The 27,735-nt window shown below is 39.8% G+C and overlaps 1 protein-coding gene across 2 annotated transcripts in view; it reads left to right on the top strand.

Annotated features, from left to right (window-relative positions):
• LOC136864433 (WAS/WASL-interacting protein family member 2) overlaps nucleotides 1–27,735 on the top strand; it is a 192,478-nt gene that overhangs the window by 26,368 nt on the left and 138,375 nt on the right. For both annotated transcript variants that reach the window (XM_067141424.2, XM_067141423.2), the window contains exon 2: nucleotides 2,763–2,898. The gene's annotated coding sequence lies outside the window, so the exon portion shown is untranslated. The remainder of the gene's footprint in view (nucleotides 1–2,762; nucleotides 2,899–27,735) is intronic.

Below are 27,735 nucleotides of genomic sequence, written 5' to 3'. Positions count from 1 at the left end.
TAATCTTTATTGTGCTTGTCAGTAGAATTCGTTCACAATGCTTTAAGTGTGAAATTGTAGGTAATACATCATTTAATTAAGTGAATTATTTTAAGCTGTACCAATGAAGTTAAGTTGTTTTAGAATTGTACGAGTCCCTGTGAGGAACACCATAGGTTTGCGTTGCCTGTAAATGGCGCCGCAATATGAGAAACGCCATAGATCTGTGTTACATGTGCGCATTACATTACCTATGAGTAGTACCATAATGGGTGGAATGTAATTGATAGAAATTTGTTGCTGTCAGCTGGATATATTTTACAGGTATTAATACAGAGGGGAATAAAGAATTTACCTTACCATATGGTTAAGTAAAAGAGAATGCCAGTCACCCTAACTTTGCCTTTTTACTCATAATAAACAAATATATATATTAAATAATGCGCATACTTCGGAACATAAAAATCTTGCTAAACTTCGATGGCGAAATGTAGAGTAAATATACCACCGAATGGTACTGCAAATCTTGGTCAAACAACTGTTCTGTTTTAGGTTAGAAGAATTCACACGATGATGAACAGGAGCAGTATGCTGTATTTACACTCGCACATCAAGCACTCTAATTTTTTATTTGGAATTGAGGGAGAAAAATAATTCTCGCTTATATGTTGCACAGGTTTTTCTCTACAAGTTAATATAAATATAAGATACATCCTGCAGCATGCATGCCTCTCTCTGCTCAAGGGTGAACTATCTCCTGTAATCTTCCCCTTATCTCAGTCGCAGCAGCTCTCTCCCATTTTTTGGTGAAAGGCTGGTAGGTAATTCTGAGTCTTAAGGTATTCCCTGGCCTAATGAGTTAGATGGAATGTGACACTGTTGAACTGACTGCAGTTTCAGTCCATCAAATTACAATATAATTTGTTTTCTAGCACGACTTCTTACAGGTGAGTAATGGAGAAGTGTTGAAGTTTTAAAATACCATACACTACTGGCAAAAACAGGAAGTTGCTTTTCAAAACGGCAACAAAGAGTTTCCTGAGGTTGAAAATGAACTGCTTCGGTACGGTGATGGATAAATTTCAGGTGAAATTTTACAATTTCAAACGTGAAATAGCGACAAAACAAGGTATTAGACGTACGGAATCGAAGGTGAGCCATGGCTAGGTAGCCCTATTCATGAAGAGGAAGATAAAATGGTAGGGTTTAGGATTTTGGCAGTGAATGAAATCCTTAAAATTTTAATACTTTAGTTGATATTCATTAATGTGTTGTGGAACATAATGAAATGGATATATTATATGAAAACATCTTTTTTACTTTAAAAATTATTTGAATTTTAATCAAGTACAATTTATTAACTTGCTATGTATGCCTCGCACCCCGTACTATCAAGAACTTTACTCGCTAAAACCTGACAAGATGTAAATATCACATACTTGTATTAATACATACATTTCTACATTGCAACTAACCTCTCTACACTTCCTCTAAATGTCACTTTCTCTCTTCATTTCATAACTGTAATACTAGTGCTGGATCTACCACTACAATTCCTCTTCACCATTCATCTATGTATAACAATTCTTTTACTGTGACCAGTTCCAGACTTTGAAATTCCTTTCCAGTCAGTGTCAGGGACAGTGACTCATTAACTAAATTCAAGCGATCTTGCCGAGATTACCTAGCTACTGACTGATGTGTACTGTACAGCTGAGTGCGTGAATGGTGATAGACCGTATTTTTCTGGTATATGTAGACCTAGTTGCTATTTGTGTAATATGTGCATTTATTTTGTGTGTATTTGAGCAATATTATTTGATATTGGTTAATGTACAGTATAATATTTTAATTCCTTTATAAATGTGAGTGAGAGTGTGTTAGCATAATGCGATTCTGCTAAATTATAAGGTAATATATCTGCAGAAAAGTATTGTAAATGTGGTAAAGTGTAAGAGAGGGCCATGCGCTGTAACTTCTCCACTCAAAAGAAGACAAATTAAATAAATAAATAGCATGTGGCCTCCAGGGAGGACTGGTGCAGATCTTTCTATTTGACGCCCATGGGTGGTCTGTCCGTCTGGGTGTTGTGGTGGTGGTGATGATCTGGATGACGACGTAGAAAGAGGATTAAACCTGGTGTTAGCACATAGCCTAAACCTGTCTGATAACATAAGGCCTAACATCCTCATCTGACAGACAAATCACTATTTGTATCGTCGTATGATCTTGCTCCATAAGAACACTGTAGAGAGGTTTGAAATTGAACTCAGGATTTTGGTATGCAATCTAGTGATTAAAAGTTGTATAACACCAGCTCTCTTGCCCTGCCAGCCAACAGTCTGATGGTGAATTTTTTTTCCCACAGTTGGGACTCGAACCAGCTAAGAACAGTATCAGACCTTAAAAACTCAACACATTAACAGTCATGGCCACCAGGTAGGCATTAAGGGGTTGAACTGTAATTCATTCATCGACAGTCGGTAATTGGTAAATGCACATGTCAAGAGAGTGGCTGGTCAGGTTTGGGTTCTGAGGTCGGTCAAATTTTCACCTCCTTTGCATTGATCTCGCCTGTTGCAAAAAAGGAATCCAATCTGCATTATCTAAATTTGTTGCTACCCAGAGACTTTCCATTTGCTTTCAACGTAATTTTGTTTTATAAGCTTGCATGGATTAAGCAAGCTATTGTTGAGTTGTTTGCATATTACTGGGGTATTATCTGCATGACATGTGTGTTTTATTTAAGTGTTCTTGTACTGTAATTTATTTTTCTTTTGCAGTTTGGAAAAGGAATATTGAAAACTCAATGGGAAAGTTGTCATCTGTGATACATGCCCTTCACTGTGAGAACATCCCTTTTTGTTTGCAAGTACGTGTGAGCATCTTGAGTTCTTCCCCAGTATTATCAATTGTGAGGTAAATTTCTATGTTATTATGTATTTATTTATTTTATGCTTTTGTATGATACCAATATAAATGGTCTGTTATTGGACATTGTAAATTTCTCAGCTAACTCATTTCTGGTTGCCAGCATGTGCTAGGTTGGGCTCATCAGTCGGTACCTAGCACACCTACCAAGATGCATGGTCGGTGCATACCGTGGAGACCACTGCGTAGGCTACTTGGAGCCACCGGCAGTGCCAGTGCACTATGAGAGACTTTGTATGAGGCGAAGTTAGGGCTCACGGCCTTCTCTTAACACTTAACCACAACATACATAGTCGCATATTTTGGAAAAATAGCACTGTTAACAGTCTAGAAACTACCTAATTTAATGGAGTAAAATAATATTATAATTTTGTTAATGATTAATATCTATCTACATCACCTAACAATAGCTCTAAATCATACTTGCTCACATACACACCAACAGTTCATACAAGCTGTTCACGTATTTAACCCCTTCGGTGGTGGGTTTTGGCAGACCTCCTGTGCCAGAAAAGGGAGGTATTTTTGGAGGAAATTATTTATTTTTAGGAAGCAAGGAATGAGTAACAATTACAGTAGAAGTCCGTTATAGCGAGAATTCATAACAGCGAAAAATGTACTCGCTATAACGGATTGTCGTTATATCCGATTTTTTATAAAAGTCGAAAAACCCTTCATGCACTTTAAAATCGGTATGAAACGGCAATCAGTTTGTTCAAAACTTGCGTTTCCGTATATGATATCCACACTACGGCTTACTTGTTTGTTATTTTTCGTAATCCGATACTACGTGAAAGTGTGTGTTTAATTTCATTCTGAAAAAAATATATAGTACCGTATATCGCCGAATCCAAGATGAACCCCACTTTTTCCTTCAATAAACTTAAATCAGGCTTAAAAAGAAGTTTGTAAAATCATATGAATGCCTTGTCTTACAGTAGGCCTACGCATTTTTAGACGCCAAACATTTACTTTCGTCACGCCGTATTTCTTTATTTATGGCGGCTGCACAATTTATTTCCGCTGGTTTAAGGACCATTAACTCAACATTGGCATCATAATACCGAAGAGAACTCGTCGAAAATTTTCCGGCAATAGCTATTCCATGCGTCTCTACAATACAACGATCCATCAGGAAATTATTCTTGCTGTCTATAAAACTGTTACTTTTACGCAGCGTCAGATATAACCGGCTGCCGCTACACGCACGTCTCGCTTGCCCGGTTCGGCCAAATTCAGCGGCTAGCGATGTATTGGCCTAATCGCGAATGTTGAATGTCAACGAACGAGTTTATTGCGCCACGGTATGGCCATTCCGCCCTTGCGTTTTTCGTGCACATACCTCACAATTTCATCTTCGACTTCTTTAAAGCATCCTTGTTGCGGACCACTAAATGCATTTTTTGTACAATACGCATTTTTTTAGCTCTTTGTCTTCACGCTAACGCCAAATATTGGCTTTAGTTAGGCCTATGCTGTATTTTCTTGCGGCTGAAAAATTATTCTACATTTCCATGTGTTTAATAAACATTAACTTATTGGCATCATAATATCGACTAGAACCCGTTGAAAATTTGCCGGCAATACCTTTCCACGTATCTTTACAATAAGACTATCCATCACGAAAATATTCCTGCTGTCTATAAACCTTAATTTCACTACGCATCAAGTACAATAGACGCGTTATGACTCTGCCACTGAGTAGCCATGGCTTTTCTAAGAATTCGAAGGGTCGCATGCTTTGATGCCATTGTGCAGATTTGAGAAACACACAGGCTCTGTACAACCGGTTGTCGCGGCTAGCGATGTGTAGTAAAGAGGCGGTCGTTTATTGTCAACGAGTTCTGTGCGCGTGTGAAAAGAAGCAGCGTGGTTACCGCGGTAGTTGCCAGTGGTATCCATTAGCTTACTGTTAGGCCGCGAATGCAACAACCCTTGAGTTTTCGCATGAGATTCTGAGAAGAAAAAAAAAGTCTTGGATTCGGAGAAATACGGTATCACTCCAGAGATTTCTGTGGCAAACACCTCAGCTTTCTTCTTCAAACAGCTTCACCTAACCTAACCGTATATGTAACCTATCATGAAAACATATTTGAAACGCATGTAGAGAAATAACCTCCTCGCGAAAAATTTACATGTAAATAGCCGTAACTAGACGCCAGAAGATATGAAATATCCTCTGAAATCAGTGATGTACTCTGCCATATCTTGATGTGTATCACACCCTTACTTAATTTCCGTATATAACATTAAAATTAAGATATCGTTTACTTCAGTCTTTATTTTTAACGAGTTAACAACTGCTATTGGCCACGTTATTTATGCATTTATTACGAAAACATGTTTTCCTCTTTCATTTCAAATTTTCTTTAGAGAACAGCAGTCAATGGGTATTACTAATAAACTCCAACATCGCCTTTGAATGTCAACGAGAGAGCTCGCAAATGCACAAAGTGAGAAAAAACTACCGTAACCTCTGAAATCAATTAAGCACTCTGCCATATCTCAAGGTGTATCCCATTCTTAATTGCAGTATTTAGCCTCAAAATTAAGCGGTCGTTTAGTCAGCCTTAATTTTAACGAGTTAACAACCGTTATCGGACACGTTATTTACGCATTTATTACGAAAATATGTTCTCTTTCATTTCGAATTTTCTTTATGGAACAACTGTCGACGGATATTACTAATCGACTCCGACATCGCCTTCGAATGTCGACGAGAGAAATCGCTAGTGCACATAGCGACGAAACGACTCCGAAGGTAATCGATCGCATGCAACATCATCGCTGGGGTGCATAAATATCGGTAACGGAAAAAAATCACGCGCGCTTAATTGCTCGTAATAACGGATGCGCCAGCGATAGGGTTCTCTCTGTAACCGAAGGACGATACACAGTTTAATATAGGAATTTTGAAGGGACAGAAAAAATCGTCGCTATAACAGAGTTCTCGTTATATGCCGTACTCGCTATAGCGGACTTCTACTGTATTAAGGGAACACATTCATATGTTATTCAAGGTTAATAAAATCTTACTTTACACTCTATTTACACTTTTTTTTAGAGTAGTCCTGTGATATAGTTTCATAAAACGTTGGTGTTTTGAGTAGGGCCCATACTATCCTGTTATCAATACATTTTTATTTCAGGCTTTTGTATTATTCCCATCAGCAACACACCAGGATTTTCTGTAAATGGAATAATATTAGGTCGCACACTATCCCCAGGCTTACACTTTTTTCAAACAAATGTATATTCAACATCTACCATCACCTTAGCTTCTGACGTAATATCTTCTTCACTTTCACTAGAATTACTAAGGTCATCATCTGAAGAATCAATAGAATCATCGCTACTATCAGAAATACTAATGACACTTAGAGATTCATCTTTGATGTAGTTCCTTATTTTGTCTTCAGACAAACTTCTCTTCCGTTTCGCGCTCGCCCTTTCTGTTTACCTCGTCAGCTGGCCAGAGGTTGTATATGTAAAGTAGAGAAGATAAGGCATATTTTAGGCCAGACGCTTCGTGAATACAGCTGGATATCCTCCCGCCATCTGTTGAAAATGCTTGAAAACCTTTTCCAAAGCGATTAGAGTACCCGAGAAATTATTGGGCGATCAAAAAATGAACACTGCAGCTAAACGAGAATTTCTCGGGCGGTGACGTTATGGACTGGTGTGCGCCACCGAAGAATTTCTCGGGCGTGCCACTGAAGAGGTTAAGAGGAAATTTCAACAAGACCGTTTAGATGAGGCTATTGAAGTGCTGTTACGTATACTGACAGGGAGTGTGTTCCACAGCCTTACCCCAGACACATGGAGCGAGTGGCTGTATACAGACGAGTGATTAACCGGTATCATAAGGGTAGAAGTCGAACTGGTATTATGTCCATGGATTGATGAGAGGAAGTTAAATGTGAGGATGTAGGTATTCAGGTGTAGATTTTTTTTTTTCAGAAGTCAAAAAATTAGTGTCGCAGAATGTAGGTTTCTTAGTTTATAGATTTTCAGCCAGGATAGCTTCTCATAATAAGGGGAAATATGCATCCTAAAATTTGAAAAAAATATAAATCATTTTCAAGAGTTCATTGACCTTTGAAGATTCATTGTTTGTTCTACAGTTGCAATGGTTAGTACAACATCACAGTAACAAATTATTGGAAAAATGAGAGTTTGAATTAGTCTTATTTGTGAAAGAGTACCGAGCTCGATAGCTGCAGTCGCTTAAGTGCGGCCAGTATCCAGTATTCGGGAGATAGTAGGTTCGAACCCCACTGTCGGCAGCCCTGAAGATGGTTTTCCGTGGTTTCCCATTTTCACAGCAGGCAAATGGTGGGGTTGTACCTTAATTAAGGCCACGGCCGCATCCTTCCCAGTCCTAGCCCTTCCCTGTCCCATCGTCGCCATAAGACCTGTCTGTGTCGGTGCGACGTTAAGCAACTAGCAAAAAAAAAAAAAAAAAAGTGTGAAAGAGTGCATTGTTTCATTTTTAGGGGGTGAAAAGATGTATATACCTTTCTGCAGGCGCCTAAGTTTTTTACAGACTTCTGACAAGGTATAGCTTCACCATAGGGCATCAGAGTAGGCTGTTGTGTGATGTTTAGCGTATTTGAGCTTAGACCACCCTATTATGATTGCTTGCATTTTCTTCGGGTTAATTAATAGGCAGATCTCTTTTGCATACGAGGTAATTCATTTGGTGGATTGGATCATCAGTGTCGGAGACTTTAAAAGTGTGAGTAGGCCTATATCTGAACATTGTCAGCATAAAGTTGATAGTTGCAGTCATTCAAATGAAAAGAAATGTCATTAATCTATCTATATAAAATAACATGTCCTGACTGAGTGACTGATTCATCATCGCCAAGCCAAAACTACTGGACATAAAGAAATAAAATTTGGGGATACATTTATATTAGTGTAGGTACTCACTAAGGGATAATTTTTGGATATTGCGTTGCTAAGGGGGTGAAAAGTTGGGGGGGTTGAATTGTTTAAATAAGTATATCTATATCTCAAAAACTTAAAAGTTTACAGACGTAAAAATTGGTATTTGGAATTTCCTTTAAAAATAAACACGTATTTTTTTTTTTTAATTTTTGGTTAAATCCACTCAAGAGGAACTGAAAAGGGGCTGAAATTTTAAAATGCGCGTATCTGCAGTATATCTCAAAAGCTTAACATGTTTCAGATATGAAAATTGGTATTTTTTCTCTTTTAAAAATAACAAAACATACATTTTTTGTTATCTGTAAACCACTTAATGGGTTATAAAAAGCTGAAAAGGGGTAGAATTTTTTTTATTAGGATACTGATATCTCAAAGACAAGATTTTACAGACGTAAAAATTTGTATCTGGATTCGCCTCTAAAAATAAAGAAATATGTACTTTTTGTTTTTGGAAAATTCAGTCAAGGGGAGGGGGAGGTGAAAAAATTGAAAAATGAGTAGAATTCTTTAAGTAAGGATAGATTTGTTATCTACTGTTGTATTGGTTGCTGCCCTTCTGTTGGCTCTGAGTCTGGTGTTGTAACTGTCAACTTTCAACTAACATAAAACATTATTTCAGTATCTACTGGCATTTTCTGGCAAGGTTTCAGCCAATAGTATTACCTACGGTGCTAAGAGCCACTTACAATTTCCAACTGATGCTTCTGTCTCACTTCAGGCTGACGAATTTCATCAGCGGCCTTGGACATATTATTTTTATGACAATCATGTTTATGCTTATGTTCACGCCCTCATGTCGTTGGCTTTATATATTATTACCACTTTGGTTTTCCACTAACATTTTAAATGAACTATTTTAATTGGAATTTTAATGGAAGAAGTTTTAGTCTCCGACAAGATTTTAGTTTAATCATTGACAGTGTTAACATTAGCATCTTTATATATTGTATCATTTTTCACATTTTTATGTCCCGAATTTTAATAACTGGCTAAACTTTTAGCTTCCACTTTTAATATTAGTTGTACTCTTGATTGTTTTTAGGCTGAAGATGCCCTTAATTGAGGGCGAAACATGTCCCATTTAACTGTGTCTATTTATGTAACCACTATAAGTGGAAATAAAAGTATTGAATAGGTGGATGAAATTAAAACACCTTTATTGTTGTTGAATCGTCTTAGAATAATACCAATATAAATGGTCCGTTATTGGACATTATAAATTTTCCAGCTAACTCATTCTTGGTTGCCAGTGTTTCGCTGAGTTAGCTGGAAAATTTATAATGTCCAATAACGGACCATTTATATTGGTATTATAAATTTACTCATTTGGGACAAATGTTTCAGATTCCCTATGGGAATCAACATACATATATATCATCGTCTTAGAATGTCGACAAGAGTGCTCGCTAGTGGACATAGTGGGGAAATTATAGCGAGGGTTATCGATCGCACGTAACATAATCGCTGGGATGCATAAATATTGGTAACGGAAAAAATCCCATGCGCTTAATTGCTCGTAATAATGGATGTGTCATTGATATGGCTCTCGCTGTAACCAAAGGATAATGCACAGTTAAATATAGGAATTTTGAAGGGGCAGACAAAAATTGTTGTCATAACAGGGTTCTTGTTATATGCCATACTCACTATAGTGGACTTCTACTGTATTTAACTATTTGTTCATGCATGCTGTGAGAATGCAGACAGGTCTGTAGTCTGATAGTATTGCTTGCAGGAGAGTTTTTTGGGACCAGCACAATGTGTGCATCTTTCCATTTCATTTGGAGGGAGGGAGCAAGGAGGAGGACTTTCAATAGCACTTCTTAATTCGGGATATGCTAAAGGAATGTAAAACATGCAGCTTACCTTAATTTCCTCACACATCAATGACCAGCTGATTCACACAAACACAAATAGATACTAAATTAAAAACAATAAACTACATACAGTTCATATAGTTCACATGTTGCCTGCACTATATTCCTTGATTTATGATTGTAATTCCACGAGTGTGTTCACATGGAACTTCTTGCCGGATATTTGTATAATTATCCTTTCATCTTGGCTGTACTTTTTGCGCAGACCGAAAGTGTCTCGTGCCTTGTTCAAAATGTCCTTTCTCAGCCTAGTGAGGGATTCTGTTACGAGTAGTTTGGTGCCTTTCAGCTGTCGCTTAGCGCGCCGAACTTGATCCCGGTGGTGGTAGCTTAGGAACTTTACTATGATTGGCCGATTGCCCTCAGTCACTATGTCAGCAGTTAATCTGCGTTGCCGTCCCAGTTGAAGGCAGCGATCGATGGAGTCCATGGTCAGTTCAACTTTCTTTATCATGGAAAGTTTCCATGACCTTTCCGTAAATGTCCTCATTAGGCATCTCGCTGACTCCATCCAGAAGGCAATTACGCCTACTGTACTGCTCCGCTCCGTCGCTCCGAGCTTCCTGAATTTGTAGCCATTTCATGATATCTGCGATGTTACCTTTCAAAACCGAGAGTTCGTCACAGAATTTCATAAAGTTTGGAAGTCTGCTTGAAGTACCGTCAGAACATCGTTGGGGTTGGTAGCACTGTCAGTTAGATCAGACATGGCTTCCTCCAGGCGGGCTGTATATAATCTGCAGTAAATCATTGTTTGAATTTAGAAGGTGGAAATATGTTAATCATTTTCCAAATATTGCAAGGTGACTGCTTTTAATTCTGTGTTCAGTTATTATAAAAAAGAAGTTCAAAATGAGTGCCTTTAAAGGGACACCTGTGTTCTGATTGGAAGAATATAGCTGAGAAGAAATGTTGTGTGAAGCAAGTACTGGCAACAGAAGAGAGATCTTATGACTGACATTTGTGTTTACATCCAATATTAGCTGGTGTGTTAAGTTATTTGTTTGGCTTTGCTCGTTGTGGTACATGTTATGTAGGTTTCTATCAGTAATTGTTTTCTTCAGTTTCATTTTGTGAATTTTATATGTCACACACATTGGTAATCAAGAAAGTTGAACCTTGAAACTAATAACCTAGCGTTCTGTAATAAAATAGATGCATCTTTAAATTCTATCGTTATGAAGTGGTGGTGTGGTGGTGGTGTTTTAAGGTGCCTAACATCTAGGTCATTGGCATATCATTATGAAGTGCCAGATCAATTCTCAGAAGTTAGCAATCTTGTGATCCCTGGACTTGACCAAGGGGGCACCTGAAAGTTGTCCTTAATATGATTTTAGTTGTAGTATGAGGTATGGGCATGTAATTCATACCATCTTTCTTAATCTAATCTTTGTGAAGCTGTGTTTAACATAAGATCACAGGCTAGTAATGAGGGGGCTTATCTACTGGGCTGGGCTTTTGTAAGTTGTAAAGCATAGCAAATGTTTCATTCACTCATTTGTTCATTCATTCATTCAGTCAGAAAAATCTCATTTTATTCAGTGGCATATACCCACGGCTTCCAGCTGTATGAGAGAGCCCTGCTAGTTTGATCAGATTTGAACATTTTTTTTTGGGTGTTTTGCCAAGAGACGGTATGGCATGTTATACACCATTCAAAAGAGAAAGAATTGCTTCTTACTGAGCCACTTAGCCATGCATTTAGGGGTGTGCAGCTGTGAGCTTGCGTTCGGGTGGTAGCGAGTTTGAACCCCACTGCTGGCGGCCCTGAAGATAGTTTTCCATGGTTTATCATTTTCACACCAGGCAAATGCTGGGGCTGTACCTTAAAGCCACAGCTGATTCCTTGCCACTCTTAGACCTTTTCTCCCCATCGTCACCATAAGACCTATCTTGTGTCGGTGCGACGTAATGCAGATTGTAAAATTATTGCCCTTTCTTGTAAGGAGAACTGTGTTTGGTTATTTATACTAGCTCACTTTCTATTTGACATTGAATGTGAATCCCAGTTGCCTCTGTCTCTGTCTAACTCAAGGCAAGTATCTGCCTGTAACAGTAATCATGTCACGTTGAAGGCTGTTGTTAGCAAGCAGTAATATTTCTGAAATTCTGAACAGAAGTGAGAGTAAAAGTAAGTCGGAAATGTCAGATTGTAAAGAGTTGTTTAGTGATGATAGTGAAAGTGGCTGATCTAAGAATAGCAACAGTGAATCAAAAAATTCAGAAAGTGATGAATGTGGTGTTGCGCAGCCGGGTTTGAGTAGAAGAATTCAACAAATTATCAATAGAAATGAGGGGGGGGGGGGAAATGGGCAGGCGACAACAATTGTATTTTCTGGACTAGTGGTGTAGCTCCAATATTACCCAGGCAACTCTGTGGTTTATAAAAGCCCCTTATTTCACCAGTATCAATGGCTTCGCACATCTCTGCTTCCAAATTTTTTGTACCATGAAAGTTTAATGAAATGTGTAGGGGTAGTTTGCATGCCTTTTACCCGGAGGCCCTGGGTTCGTTTCTGGCCAGGTCAGAGTTACCATATAATCTTGAATACCACCTGCACACTGTTTTTTCGAAAATATCGCTTCCAAAATTAGGTGCGAGTCTTATTTAAAATTTTGGGAAATTTACCTTTCTGAATGCACATAAATCGGGTATCACTGCCGGCACGGCTTGGCAACAATGCTCTCTCCGCTCTCAGTATACGCTACTTCCGCGCTTGGCGTTAGTCTCACGTACGTTCTCAGAGTATCAACACGAATTCCACAAAGCGTTTGCGATCTTTTACTGCGAGTGAGAAACTGAAAGTAGTTTGGGAAGACGAAATTATTGGAAATCGTGCCACCGGTAGGAAATATGATATTGATGAGTCGTGTATTCGCAATTGGAGAAAGAAGAAGAATGTGCTGTTAACATGTAGTGGTGATCGTAGAGCTTTTCGTGGACTGAGTGTACAGTTTCCAGGAATTGAAAAAAAAAAAACTTTATAAATATGTGACAGAAAGGCGGGAATTAGGATATGGTGTGTCAGCCGAAATGTGTCAGCTAAAGGCATTAGAGATCACAAAGGAACTCATTGGATATCATTCTGGAAATGTTTCCTTACTTTTATTTGTAATTTCTAATCATTTGATGTGCATTAGTAAAGATTGTAAATAATTTTGACTTCACTTTTTTAAAAATTTTGTTCTTTCAAAATATGGGTGCGGGTCTTATTCGGTGGCGGGTGGTATTCGAGATTATACAGTATTTTCCTGGATCTGAGGTCTGGTTCGAGGTCCACCCAGCCTGTGTGATTACAGTTGAGGAGCTATCTGATGATGGTCGTCTAGAAAGCCAAGAATAATGGCTGAGAGGATTTGTCATGCTGACCACAAGACACCTTGTAAACTGAAGCTTTAGGGCTGTGCAGCGATCGCTTTGTAGGCCATGGCCCTTCGGGGCTGTTGCGCCCAGAGGTTTGGTTTTGTTTCATTTTATACATTTCAGTTTTGCATGAAAACCTTTGAATAGCTATAATTTAGTTAAGCTTTGCATGAGGACTTACGAAATAGCTATGATGCGCACATATTAAAAAATAATTGTGGGCGGGTGAACGGCTTGAAGTATGCCAGTGGGTTAAGGAATTGGAAACAGCATCTCTCCATTACGATTACTTTTTCAGACCCCGGCGATGTGCTTTGCTCCCAGTACTACGATAATCAAAGCACAAAAGTAATGAAGAAAAAGCTATATGAAGATTGAATTGCCCAATTGTGTAAGCATGGCCAAGAGTGTTTATGGCTGTGTTCGTGCCTGAGGAGTTTTTGAGCAATTCTGGGAACTTGGCAGGTACGGAATTCCAGGAAGATCTAGGAAGAGCATACTGGAAGGATTTACACCTTTAAACCTTTTCAGTGTTCATATAGAACAGGTGGTAAATGAAATAAAGAAGAATTTAGAAAGGGAATCACAATCCAAGGAGAGGGAATCAAAACCCTGAGATTTGGCAATTATATTGTTATTTTATCTGAGTCTGCAGAAGATTTGGAGGATTTGCTTAATGGTATGGACAGAGTCGTGGGGAAGGAGTACAAGGTGAAAGTAAGTCCAAAACAAAAGTAATGGAGTGCAGTCGAACTAAGTCAGGTGATGCAGGAAATGTTAGATTGGGAAATGAAGTCTTTCAGGAAGTAGATGAATATTGTTACTTGGGTAGCAAAATAATTAACGATGGCAGACATAACGACATAAAATGCAGACTAGCACAAGCAAGGAAGGCCATTCTTATGCAATGAAATTTGCGCACTTCGAAAACTGATATAGGAATTAGAAAGATGTCTTTGAGGACTTCCATATGGAGCATGGCGTTGTATGAAAGTGAAACGTAGGTGATAACTAGCTCGGAAAGAAAGAGACTAGGAGCTTTTGAAATGTGGTGTGACAGAAGAATGCGAAGGTGAGATGGGTAGATTGAATCACGAATGAAGAGATACTGAATCAAAGGGGTGAGAGGAGATCGATTTGGCTAAATTTGACAAGAAGAAGGGATAGGATGAAGGACACATCTTAAGACTCACAGGATTTGTTCAGTTGGATTTTGAGGGAAGTGTAGGTGGTAAAAACAGTAGGGGTTGACCAAGGTATTAGTATGACAAGCAGATTAGAACAGATGTAGGATGTAGTAATTCCATGGATATGAAAAGATTAGCACAGGATAGGATGGCATCAAACCAGTCTATTGATTAATGACTCAACAACAACAATTAACATGTGAAACCATTATTCTAAATCCTTCTTTATAACGATAACTCTGCCTACGGCAGTTTTTTACCCTGTCCGTGCAGTATCGTATTGAGATTTCACCGTATACTTAATACTGCAAAAGCACAAAAACACACAAAGTGTACTGCTGTATGTACATATCAAATCTTAGAACCTCTTTTCCAATATGGACATTCTGAAACATGTCACTAATTTTTCTTTATTTTAGTGAAGACTGTCGGTGACGGCATGCTTTGTCTTGCAATTTCTTCACTAGTAATATGTCGGTACTGCATGTGTCCGATTGCTGCATCAAGTAGTGTAGAAACACATCTGCAGCTTTCGTGACATCTCTGTGGAATTTTCTTGGTCCCTACTTCTGTGCTGTTGTTTTCATCATTTTCCTCCTTTTCTTCATGCATACTTGTTATGATTTCTTCATCTGTTAAAGCAGAGGTGCTCGCGCAGGGCATTTCATCCCGTGGGCGTCCAGCACTTTAAGCAGGCGGGCAGGCAATGAGCGTATGCTATTCAACTACAGTGATGTGTTTACATCACAAGTCGTGAAGTTTGGGTTAAGTTCTCCCAGTCACTCGATGACTGCAGCGATACCAGAATTTGAAATGGAGGCAGAAAATAATGAAAGAAAGGGCAGAAATCATGTCCTTTTTTAATTTACGTTGTAAAATATGTCATTTATGTTCATAGCATTGTACGTATTTTGACTGGATGCAATCAAGAGTTAGGCCTACAACATCAAATTTCTTTTAACGTACGTAATGAATTACATTTTTCATTATTATATTTTAAGAGGTGCTTTAGAAGTATTTCTAATATAATATGGAGTTAAGGTAGATAAACTGGGGCTTGTGGTTGTTTGGGTTTAAATTATCTGATAAACTTGCCAACAATCCAATCATGCATACCAGGAATAACATCAGTTATTTATTTCAAGACATACTGTATATCAATTTGGTAGATATATTTACATATTTACATACACATTTACTTTAATCTTGGATTATAAATACAGTACCTATGTGTTCACTCATGATGAAACTTCCTCATTATTTGGTGGCTAGCTATTATCATTGGAGGCCTGAACATTTTCAAATACTATTTTCAGAAATTCAGTGAACAGGGAAAGTCACACAACACTACAACATTGTGCAGTAAACTTGTTGAATTACCTATCTATATAACTTTTTGCTGAATGAATAACAGGAATTTTACTGTTCTAAAAGTGGAAATACTGTGATTCTCATCCAAAGAATTGTAAATTGTAGCTTGTATGCTTAAACTCTGTAACTCTCTCTCTCTCTCTTCTATTCAGCTATGTATGGCCACACTTACTAATTGCTGTCTATTTACAAATCTCTCTTCTGTACACACACCGGAGAGTCCCAGTCAGTTGGAATTACCTAGGGATGGCTATAATTCTTGCTTGCACTTCTTCAAGTCCAGTCACCCCACACAGCTCTGTGTGCAGACCGCTGGGTTTGAACACAGTGCTGCTGGCTAAACAACACACGATGCCTATTCCTTGATTTTCGATTCCAGAGACAGTTCAGAAATTCAGAGTCACATGCAGTGAACAACTAAACAGCAGCAGCTCAACAGTATTCAACAGCACGATGATTTAACAGCGAATATTAACACAGGTCCAATTACCCTCACACTCACGATAACTGCTTTGATCGCTGACTGACAGTGCTACTCAGTCTGCAGAAGTACACAATCTTGCACAATGTTCTGTTCTGCACACCGTCTTCAGTCCAGCTACTCGCTGGCCACACAACAACAACAACAACAGCTTCTCGTTCAGACCCCGGTGGGACACTAGCGACAGCCAACACCTCTGTTGCCCACAGTCCAGCCACCGAACCCCAATGCATTGTCTCAAACTGACTCCACCACAGAGTCCAACACTGACTCCTCAGAATGTGGTAAGTGTCTTTCCATGTCCTCTGGAGCTTGAGAGACAAGCATCTTTTCCTTATGGGGCTAATGTAGCCATCCTAGGTAATTCTCATGATTTTCGATTATGTCCACTAGTTGGTCGTACCATACCTTTGCTCGGTCGCTCTCTAGGACAGTGGTGTGTACGTCCTCTGCTCTCCTTGTCAGATTCAGGCAGTACCTATTGGTCAGGGCAGGATGGTCAGCAGAATCCTAAATCCACTGGAAGGTGCAGATGTTTTCAGGCGGCGACTTGGAGTAGATCACATAGCTTCGTGCACTGCGGGCTAGTAAGCCAGCGGGACCAGGAGAAGGTGACGATACCCATCCATCTGCATTTCCACCCAAGCGTCACGACTCCATTTTCCTTCGTACTGCGTGGTCGTCATTTGGCAGGGAGCTTACTACTCTGCCTTCCTTCCGTTAGAGAACTTACACTGGACTTAACTGAAGAAGTGCGATAAGTCTTCCTTCTTCTTCTCCTTGGCAGTGGGCACTGTACTGTTGTAAACTGATGGAAGTAGCAGCTGAGGGCCGGGATTTCTCTGACTAGGAAGCTTGACATCTTAGTTTTCTTTCATCAAGAGTGGGTTTTATACAGTACATGACCTGGCTTGGTTTATCTTTGCAGTATCTCATCCATTTTGTATTTTGCTAGTGAAATGCTTCCCCTTCGTCTTTAACCTTTCTCAAGAAAACAAGTTTTTTTTTTTTTTAAGAGTAGAGAAAATTTCAATGGATTAGTTTAGTTATGCTGAACAGCCGGGCTGAGTGGCTCAGATGGTTGAGGCGCTGGCCTTCTGACCCCAACTTGGCAGGTTCGATTCTGGCTCAGTCCGGTGGTATTTGAAGGTGCTCAAATACGTCAGCCTCGTGTCGGATTTACTGGCACGTAAAAGAAATCCTGCGGGACTAAATTCTCGCACCTCGGCGTCTCTGAAAATCGTAAAAGTAGTTAGTGGGATGTAAAGCCAATAACATTATTATAGTTATGCTGAACATTTTTTTCTTACTGTGCAAAACGACTGAAACCAATGACGCCATGGATTTGAAATTGGCACCTCTCTTATTCCAATAAGACTATGGTCAACATTACATTCAAGTTGGCTATAGCCGCTAAACATGAACCTATGATCAGCATGTTCCAACAGCCTGTTTACTTGCATTCCAGCAATGAACATCAGTGTTCTCCTTAGGACCTTTTAAATGGGCATACTGCCCTGCTGCTTTTACAGACCGCCCAGCTAACATAACCTAAATATGTGCTAGTTACATACTATTAATACATATTTGAGTCATTGAGTGCGCCAAATTAAAATGTAAACCCTGTAGAATTGTTTATGTAAATGATAAATCTTCATTATTGTCAGCATAATTGCATCAGTTACATCGGAGTTTAAATGTTTAGCTTGAGTATCACATAATGTGCTCAAGCAGTGTCTGGATTAGCGTGGAATCGCCTGCGGGCTCGATTCCGCATGACATCACAAACCCTTATGGTATTCCACAGCAATTGAGGTTTAAAAAAATTTATTTGGCTTTTGGCCCCATCAGCCATGCAGCCTAAAACCATTAAAAATTTGGATTAGTGTGAAATCGCATGCGGGCTCGATTCCACATGATGTCACAAAGCCATATGGCACTCCACTGCAACTGAGGTTTTACAAAAAAAATTATTTGGCTTTTGGCCCCATCAGTCATACAGCCAGCAAACCATTAAAAATATATGTCACACAAAAATGTATGAGGGTGGCCCAGAAAATAATGCACCACATTATTTTTCTCAGCGTCCAACAATTGTACGAATGCAAAACTTTAGACAGGAATTCTTTGAAGTTTCCAGAGTGCGCGTGCAAAGTTTCTGCTTCTGGCCACTCTGCATAGCTTTGCATCACATGCCATTGCAGCTAAATCACAGCTGGATATCTGCCACGTAGACATTTTGAAAGCTCTTGATTCTGTAGACCATACTCTTCTGCTCCATAAACACTCTGAATGATTTAATATTCATGGCAGTCTTCTGACCCTTCTTGCTGGCTTCCTACATAACCGTTGTCAGAGGTTGGTAATATCAGGCACTTCATCCTCATGGTTACCAGTCACCTCCGCTGGCCCACAAGGCAATGCCCTTGGCCCCTTACTGTTTTCCTTGTATATGGACGATCTGCCGTCCGAACTCAACGAAACAGCAAATACCTTACTTTTTGCTGATGACTGCAAGATATTTAGGGAGATCAGGAATCTTAGTCACTTCTTTCTCATGATCATTCAACCTCTCTTGAACTACTGCTCTCCGATTTGGAAAACAGCCTCCCCCTCCAATATTAACCAGTTAGACAGAGCAGTATTCTTCTTTGCTGCAATTGTTAGGAACAGAAGCCCCAAGCTCAAAAATCTGTCTACGCAGCAGGTATTAAGGGCAATAAATGTGTTACCGCTGCACATCAGGCGAGAGGTAGCTGACCTGAGTTCCCTCCACGGGATCTTAACTGGGCATTACCGCTCGGAACATCTTGTCTCACTCTTCTCTCTCCGTGTTCCTTCCTGCTCCACCAGAACCAAAGACCTTTTCCACATTCCCCACACTCAGCACTCAATACTTCAATGATCTTTCCTAATCTGCCTCCCAACTCTCTTCAACAATATTAATAGGAGACAAGAACTTAATATAGCATCGTAAAAGTATATTTGGGAGGGGTGTAAACAGTCTCCTAAGGATAAGTTGATTGTGAAGAGGTGATACCGCTATTTTGACCCACGACGACTTTGCTGTGAACATGGACATTCTCGTGGTTTTCAGTTTAGACAGTTATTAGTAGGTTGTGTACCTGATCATGTTATCTTTTGTTATGTTTATTATATTTTATCATAAAAAAGTTTACATTTGTTAGTCTGTTGACAATGCAAGTGAAATTTGCTCATTGTAGCTGTATCTTGTGCTTCGTGAATAAATAAAAGATAGCTTACTGGCAGCAATGGTTCAATATGGCATCTGTTAGTGATGTTATGTTACAAGCAGCGTATCGTTATTGAATTTCTCACTGCCAAGCAAGAAACAGTTGGAAACATTCACAAACATTTATGAGCAGTTAATGGAGCATCAGCAGTCAAAAGAAGTTACAGTTAGTCGCTGGGCAGAGAGGTTGAGACCATCATATGGTTCGGCAGAGCTCCAAGATTTGTAGCACCGAGCTCGATAGCTGCAGTCGCTTAAGTGCGGCCAGTGTCCAGTATTCGGGTGATAGTAGGTTCGAACCCCACTGACGGCAGCCCTGAAAATGGTTTTCCGTGGTTTCCCATTTTCACACTAGGCAAATGCTGGGGCTGTACCTTAATTAAGGCCACGGCCGCTTCCTTCCCACTCCTAGGCCTTCCCTGTCCCATCATCGCCATAAGACCTATCTGTGTCGGTGGGACTTAAAACAACTAGCAAAAAAAGATATGTAGCGGTCGGGGACACCACCCACGCCTGTCACACCTGACAAGATGCAGCATGCTGATTTGCTCATTCGCGAGAACCGACGCAGAATGGCTCGGCATTTGGCACGGAAGCTGTCAGTCAGCAAAAGACATGTAGGTGTAATCATCATTGCTCTTGATTGAAATGTAGGTGTAATCATCATTGCTCTTGATTACACAAAAAAGTGTTCACGATGGGTTCTGCGCCCAAAAATGGGTTCACCATTTTGATCCCGAAATAAAACTGCAGTCGATGGAATGGCACCATCTTGACTCTCCACAGAAGGAAAAATTCAAAGCAACTGCTTCCGCTGGTAAGGACATGATGTCTAAGAGGTGATTCGCAGAGTGAAGAAAAGGATTCATAAACAGAACAAGGGGTACAGACAGGGCATACATGCCCTTGTGTATCACTGGAGGGAAGCCATATAACGGGAAGGAGATTACGTTGAAAAATAGGGATTGTAGAAGAAACATAATTCTTTCTTGTGTCCAAGTTTCATTATGTTCAATAAATAATTGTTGGAGAAAAAAGATGTGGTGCATTAGTTTCTGGGCTATCCTCATATATATATACACACGCACATATGAGAGATAAAGGAAAGAAATGACAGAAATGGCAGACAGAAAATATCACCCGAGACAGTCTCTTTCCACCACACACTCCCTTGGTTGTTCAGATATTAACAATTCATGATTTGCACTTTTTTTCCTTTTTTGAACATGACTAAAATCAATACAATTTTTTTTATTAAATAAGAGAGGTAAAAACAAACTCACAAATGATATATTTAAATCACTATTTTTGAGAAATTTGGCTAAAATTGCATATACTCTCTGGTTGATGGGAGAAAGAAGAATTGACTGTTCGGAAATGGAGCTCCAATTTTAATCAATTTTGAGAGCATTACTGTTCGTGCAGCACTATACTTTGAACAAACAAATACAACGTGGTTCAAATCTGCGACACACAGGGTCATACTCACACGTGGGAGAGTCCAACACTTTTATACGGTAGAAATGATTGGCATAACATCAGGGCCCAAATCGCATGCGTATGTAGACGTCTGGCGAGTTTGATGCTGTCTAACCATGGTTTGTTACGGATATTGGCTTGAAGTGCGGCATAATATCGTCCTTTGTGCAGATCCTGTGTGTTCCATTCCGTTGATCATTCTCTTTGAGCTTTCATACGGATAGTGGGAAGAAAGTCTGTATTGCGCCATATCCTGTCCTTAAATCCGACTAACTCAGGGGTAAAGCGCGTAGTTACGTTCAAAAAATAAAACTATTTACAATCTGACATTCGGATACAAACAATAAAATTACACTGGTACAGGGTGGTTCCTAATCATCCCCTCCATAATAAAGCACTGATTCTACTGTATGAGTCCGCACTCATATGCAAATTGACAAGACAGAACTGGCTTCCCAGCAAATTAGCTATCGAGCTAAAAATCCCAAATTTATACAACTCAAGACACAGGTACACACACCACAATAAGAACAAAACCTGTGAATAAAAACATACAGACAAACATATAAAGTAATAGAGGTGTTGGGTTTCAATCCTGTCTTCGGCAGGCTTCGTAGGCTTGCGTCTAAATAAGACACAGTTGTCTATCTCTCTTGCTGCACATGGTTTGGTCGATCAGCTGTTGGAATGCAAAACATTATCTAACAGGCAAGGAGTGCAGAGTTCTGGGAAAATATAATGGGACCTTGTAAATCCACTTTCACTTGACATGAGGGGAACCAGCACTTCGGCTGTCGAACGGGTCATCACGCCGGGGTAGCTTACACAATGGGTCAGGCCTGCTGCCTGTAATACTTCTCGTGAACGAGGAAACAAATTTTTTCAAACATCTCCGCTCAGCTGCTGCTTTCATAAGCAACTCATCAGCTGGCTAATTATCGCACACTGGGCAAGTTGGCCGTGCGGTTAGGGGCGGGTGGCTGTGAGCTGGCATCCGGAGATAGTGGGTTTGAATCCCACTGTCGGCAGCCCTGAAGATGGTTTTCCGTGGTTTCCCATTTTCACACCAGGCAAATGCTGGGGCTGTACCTTAATTAAGGCCACACCCGCTTCCTTCCAACTCCTAGGCCTTTCCTATCCCATCGTCGCCATAAGACCTATTTGTGTCGGTACGACATAAAGCAACTAGCAAAAAATGATTGCACTTACAAAGATAGCTCCCAGCAATAATACGGCATTTCTTGTCTAATTCACAAACATTTGGCCCCAATATCATCCCTCTGGCATATGAAGCCTCTCACTTTGCATATCCATGGTTCGATCCCATGATGTTCCCGAATTCGCCTTCTTCCCAATATAAATGATCCTATTATAACCCAACGGTGGACATGTTGACACTGCACATTTTGTAGTTACTGAAATGATTCATGCCTCATGCAGATAAACAAAACATCCTTGCTAATTCATATTACTAATTATCTGAATTTAACACAATGCAGCGGGCATATAGCCTGTTTGATATTTGAAAGAACTCTACCAGAAATATCTCTTTATCGCGAATGACATAACGAAAAAATAAATAGAATACACTAATTAAGCAAAGAAAAATGTCTATCATTATCCCATCATTACCCTTTTATCCTATCTAGCTAAAATATGTACACTTCAAATGGGCTAAAACATGCACACCAGTTCTGACCAAATTTAATAAAATTGAACCAAAACAATTGCCACTCTGACATTAAATAATGAAATATTCAAATTAACCCTACTATAGTGTATTAATATTCCCTAAAACATGCTTATATGGACATTAGAACTTAACTTTTGCAGCTGTTCGCCATCCACCACGAATCACATGTCCGCTGTGTCACGATCGCCTTAGCCCATCATGACAGTGGTCATCAAAGGTTGAATGGTGCTGATCTTGAGTCTTCGTAGAGCCATCGTTGGCTTCTTCTCGTTCTTGGAAACGTCTGCAAGGATGCTGTGAATTAAGGCCTCCTCTTTACTGCTTTGTGTGCATGAATACACAATATTGATCCTAATGATAGGCTATAATTGGCTTAGCCTACGCGCAAGTGTTGGTCCCAACTTGTGAATCATTAGATTAAGGGCGTATACCTGATCAACATTTGTCCTTCTTTGCGGCTCAAATATGCGGAATGCACACGTAATCCGCCACTCGCGAACACGTGCCGACTGGGCTAATTAAAGCATAGATTGTACTTATTGGTTCTCTCGCAAGTCTCGAGGATTAATTTCTCAGTTTAGTGAATATTTTGATATTTGAAACGGCATCAGACCGCACTTGGTATTTGAAAGTATTTATTACAAACCAAGATAGAGGTAACTATCCTTTTTTTAAAGATACTGTTAGTCACAAAGCAAATTATTGGTTCTGGAACGCGCACATAGCGTATAACTAACTTCGAAATTCACCAAAAAAAAATCACCTCTCACGGAGAATGACATGCGGTGCGTGCAACTCACTGAATAAACGTCTGGCGAATGAGAGGAGTTTAAATAGTCTTACAGTTTGTCCATTGCTTGAGGTACATCCCCGGCTAACAGAGACAGTGATCTGGTAACAGCTTTGCGAACTCCAACAGCTTCACGTTCTAATGAGTGTATTATCAAAAGTGCTTAAGTAATCATTATTATCACCTAGAAGTGAATGATAAATCTGTTTCCAATTTCTCATTAATTCAGACCTGTGGAATTATAGCTCAGTGACCGATATCTCTGCTTGAATTCAAAGGATCCCAGTTCTGCGAAGATGAAGTTGGTCAACCTGACATAGTTGTCTCTGGGTTCCCGACATTCAAATTTACCTCTCCCCTAACACGTATTGGTTAAGTAGAGTGGGGTCTATATGCCTGGATACCTAGCCAATGCTCGATTTAAACTTGAAAAAATTTGCTGGTAATGGAAAATTACTGGGTGTGCCACGCCTATGTTGCGGCTCTCCTGTTTCCTGTCTTCACTCCCAGCGTCTTGCATATGCATAAAATAATATATTTCCACAGTGTCATAAATTAATGAGGCATATACGGAATGGCTCAGTATAAGCAACCGAGTTCTAAGTCCCGATGTTGCGCGATTATAAATGAGCAGAAGAACACTAGAAGTTCAAAACACACGTATGTCTTCTTTGTGAAAATAACACTGAAAAGGCTCAATTTTGCAGTTAATACAGTGAAACTTCATATTAATTTTCTACGTAGTATTGATGGTTCATGTTTGTGGATTACTGTAGTCACGTCCTAGTTCGTGAACCACGGGCAACGGCTCAGTGGCCTAGTAAGTGGTCCTGAGAGTCAGGATACCAGTTGCTATGGAATGGGACTGAGCGTCTCGGACATATTCTGAGTCATGGCCCTCCTTGTGCTCAGGCAGCTTGGACTATACAATTCACCGGTGGTCTATAACCCGTTAGAGGAGAAATCCTAACTTGGATTATGTGCAAGTAGGGTAGCATCCTGCTTCATGAATTTACCGAGCTCAGAACATTTTAAGCAAGCCTCGGACCTATGGGAGTAATGGAGCCCCACTCCCATTTGACAGGCAAGGGACTCCTTGGAAACAACTAGGCGAACAAATTGGAATTCGATGCGGAGCTATCAATATTAATAGGGCTTATGGAAGAAAGAAGGTAGAACTGGCTGAGTCAGCAAAGAGGATGCATCTGGATGTGCTAGGAGTAAGTGATATTCGGGTAAGGGGAGATAACGAGGAAGAGATAGGAGATTATAATGTGTACTTGACGGGTGTTAGAAAGGGAAGGGCAGAGTCTGGGGTAGGGCTCTTTAACAGGAATACCATTGCACGCAACATAGTTCCTGTTAAGCACGTAAATGAGCAAATGATGAGGGTAGATTTGTCAGTTGGAGGAATTAGGACTAGAAATGTGTCCGTGTATTCACCATGTGAAAATGCAGATGAGGATGAAGTTGACAAGTTTTATGAAGCATTGAGTGACATCGTGGTCTGGGTCAACAGCAAGGATAAAATAGTGCTAATGGGCGATTTCAATGCGAGAGTTGGGAATAGAACTGAAGGATACGAAAGGGCGATTGGTAAATGTGGGGAAGATACGGAAGCTAATGGGAATGGGAAGCGTTTGCTGGACTTCTGTGCTAGTATGGGTTTAGCTGTTACGAATACATTCTTCAAGCATAAGGCTATTCACCGCTACACATGGGAGGCTAGGGGTACCAGATTCATAATAGATTGTATCTTAACAGACTTTGAATTCAGGAAATCTGTTAGCAAATCGAGGATTGTGGCGACGTTTATTAAATTCTCAGGGGCTTGCAGACTGAACGCTGGAAAGCATAACAGTCTATAATGATAAGGTATGTATGTGTGTGTGTGTGTTCCCTGCCCGGTTACTCATTCCTGCCACCCGGCTGACGAAAACTTCTGGGGAGAACATTGAACATTACAGATACAACTTTGAATTTCTTGTTTTGACCTCCATAAGTATCAGAATATGGGTAACAATTTGAGGCAGTGATGCGATTGCTTTAGAAAGGCATTTAAATATTTGATTTTCTTCCGTACCACCTTCTCCCTCACATCATTGTTGCTGCAGTTGTGAATAATCATGTGGACAGGCAGTTGGATGTTGATTTCAAGTTCTTGGTTAGCAGTCATAGCCACCTTGCTGCAAACAGTACCATGGTTTCCATGGTCTTATATATGTCCACAGTTGCTCCTTGTAAATCATCACATATGATTTCATCAAGGATGTTGGGAGGCATTGCTGTAAAGCATGGTTTAGCATCTGTTATAATTTATTTTTTGATTTTTAAAGCTCTTTGTCATGGTTGTTTGATCAGTGGGCCTTTGTAGCTCCCATGTTATTATAATGTAACTCATTCTATTTTCTTTTCTTCTTCAGCATTATTCTCTATTTGTAATTTAATTTGAGGAGTATCACACCAATTGTGAGGCTTGACACATCTGCGGGCAGTTCTCTGTTCCCAGCCTATACAATACCTGTTCCTGGTCTGTGTGTGCCCCTCTTGTTGTAAGGTACCGTACATGTTCTTCACATCTGTGCTAGTTTTGTGGGGTCATTCGTGGCTCTCATAATGAATTAATAGTGGCACTCAAGATTCCTGCTGTTTTCTAACGCGTAACCACACATCTCCCTTTATTACCCTGGTTTAGGGAGAGGTACCGATGCATTTCAGAGTTGTAGTAAAAGCAGCAGGTTGCATAAAACTAGAACACAAGGGGCAGGTGAACCACCTAGTATGTTCTGTCCCCTCCCATCTTTTACATGTAGAATTCAACATTCACCTGTCATGTGGTTTAATTTACAAGGATCATTGAATAAGTTTGGAAATATTCAATATTTTAGTCGCAAAGGATTTTGCTCGCATTAACTTTTCAACATATTCCCTTTTCTCCTTGGCAGTACATTGTCACTTGCCTGGAACAATTTCTTATAGTACTGATGCCAGTTGTTTTCATGTACTTCAGTCAGTTTCTTTCTTTAGGCGACAACCGTTTCGTCTATGCTGCCGGTTCTTCACACTAAAAAAAAAATGAAGTTGGACGATTTTATGTCCACTTTTAGGTGGGTGCAAGAACAGTTCTGCTTCTGTGCTGTCTAAGTATGTAATATTATGTTGGGAATGTGACTTGGAGCATTGCCATAGTGCAACAAAATGCCTTTTAGCTCAGTTCTTGGCTGCCGTTTATGGATTTTATTGAATTCTGTGGGAAAGTGACTTTCACTATACCACTTTTCAGTGACGTGCCTTCTGACTAACAAACAATGGATGCTGGATGACACCTCATTGTAAAGAAATTAGCAGATATGCACTTTCCAGTACTCATTGACCTTTGGGTTTTATAATTTGTTGGCCATCGGAGAAGACTCGGATGGAACTAGTTGGCCCCAGTTTCATCTCTTGTGAAAATTCTAACTTGCTGAGTTTCTGCCTTGTGAAACTGTGGGACACCCTTTGGAACAAATTTGGCTTTATATTTATTGTTGGACCAACTCATAGAGGTTTTCAATGGTAGGGGTTTAGTAAAGGATTAGGACTGGGAAGGTGTGGGCTGTGTCCTTAATTAAGGTACAACTCCTTTCATTTACCTGGTATGAAAATGGAATACCACAGAAAATCATCTTCAGAATTTCAGACACTGTTCGAATTCAGCATCTCTTGAATGCGGGCTTACAAGTACAAGAACCATACCTTGCAGCCATCTTGCTCTGTGAACAGTATTATTTTCATTCATTGGTGATTATGAAGAACGTTAAACACAGTTATAAAACCGGAAGCTACATATGCAGCAGAAACACTCTTTTACCTGAATAAACAATCAAAGACTGACAGACTTCAGAAAATTGAAAGGAGGATTGGAAGAACCTGTATCAACAAAAAATATCAGAAAGATGGACAGTGGCGGTTAATACCTAACAAAGTCGTGTACAAAGAGCTAGAACCCATTACAGATACTATGCGTAAGAGGAGACTGGGATTCTTTGGACATATCATGAGGATGCAGGACTCGAGACTTCTGAAACAACTAGTACAACACAATCTCGTCTCAAAAAATACCACAACAGGATGTAAATGGATCAGAGAAGTAAGAGAGGATCTGAAGGAAATAGGCCTTACAACAGAAGACACCAAAAATAAGATAAAATTGAATACAAAACTCAAGAATACAAACCTCCGCTTTACCCTTACACAAAACAAACCAACAACACGCACATTTTCAACTGAGGAAAGGGCACGAAGATCGGAGCGTCTGAAGAAGTACTGGGAGGACCGCAAAGCCCGAACAATCCCTTCAAAGAGACCTGAACGACGGACTGACTAAAGTGATCCTAT

This window comes from Anabrus simplex, chromosome 2 (genome assembly GCF_040414725.1).
Source record: "Anabrus simplex isolate iqAnaSimp1 chromosome 2, ASM4041472v1, whole genome shotgun sequence".
NCBI classification, from domain to species: Eukaryota; Metazoa; Arthropoda; class Insecta; order Orthoptera; family Tettigoniidae; genus Anabrus; species Anabrus simplex.
This window is presented reverse-complemented; position numbering and strand designations above follow the sequence as displayed.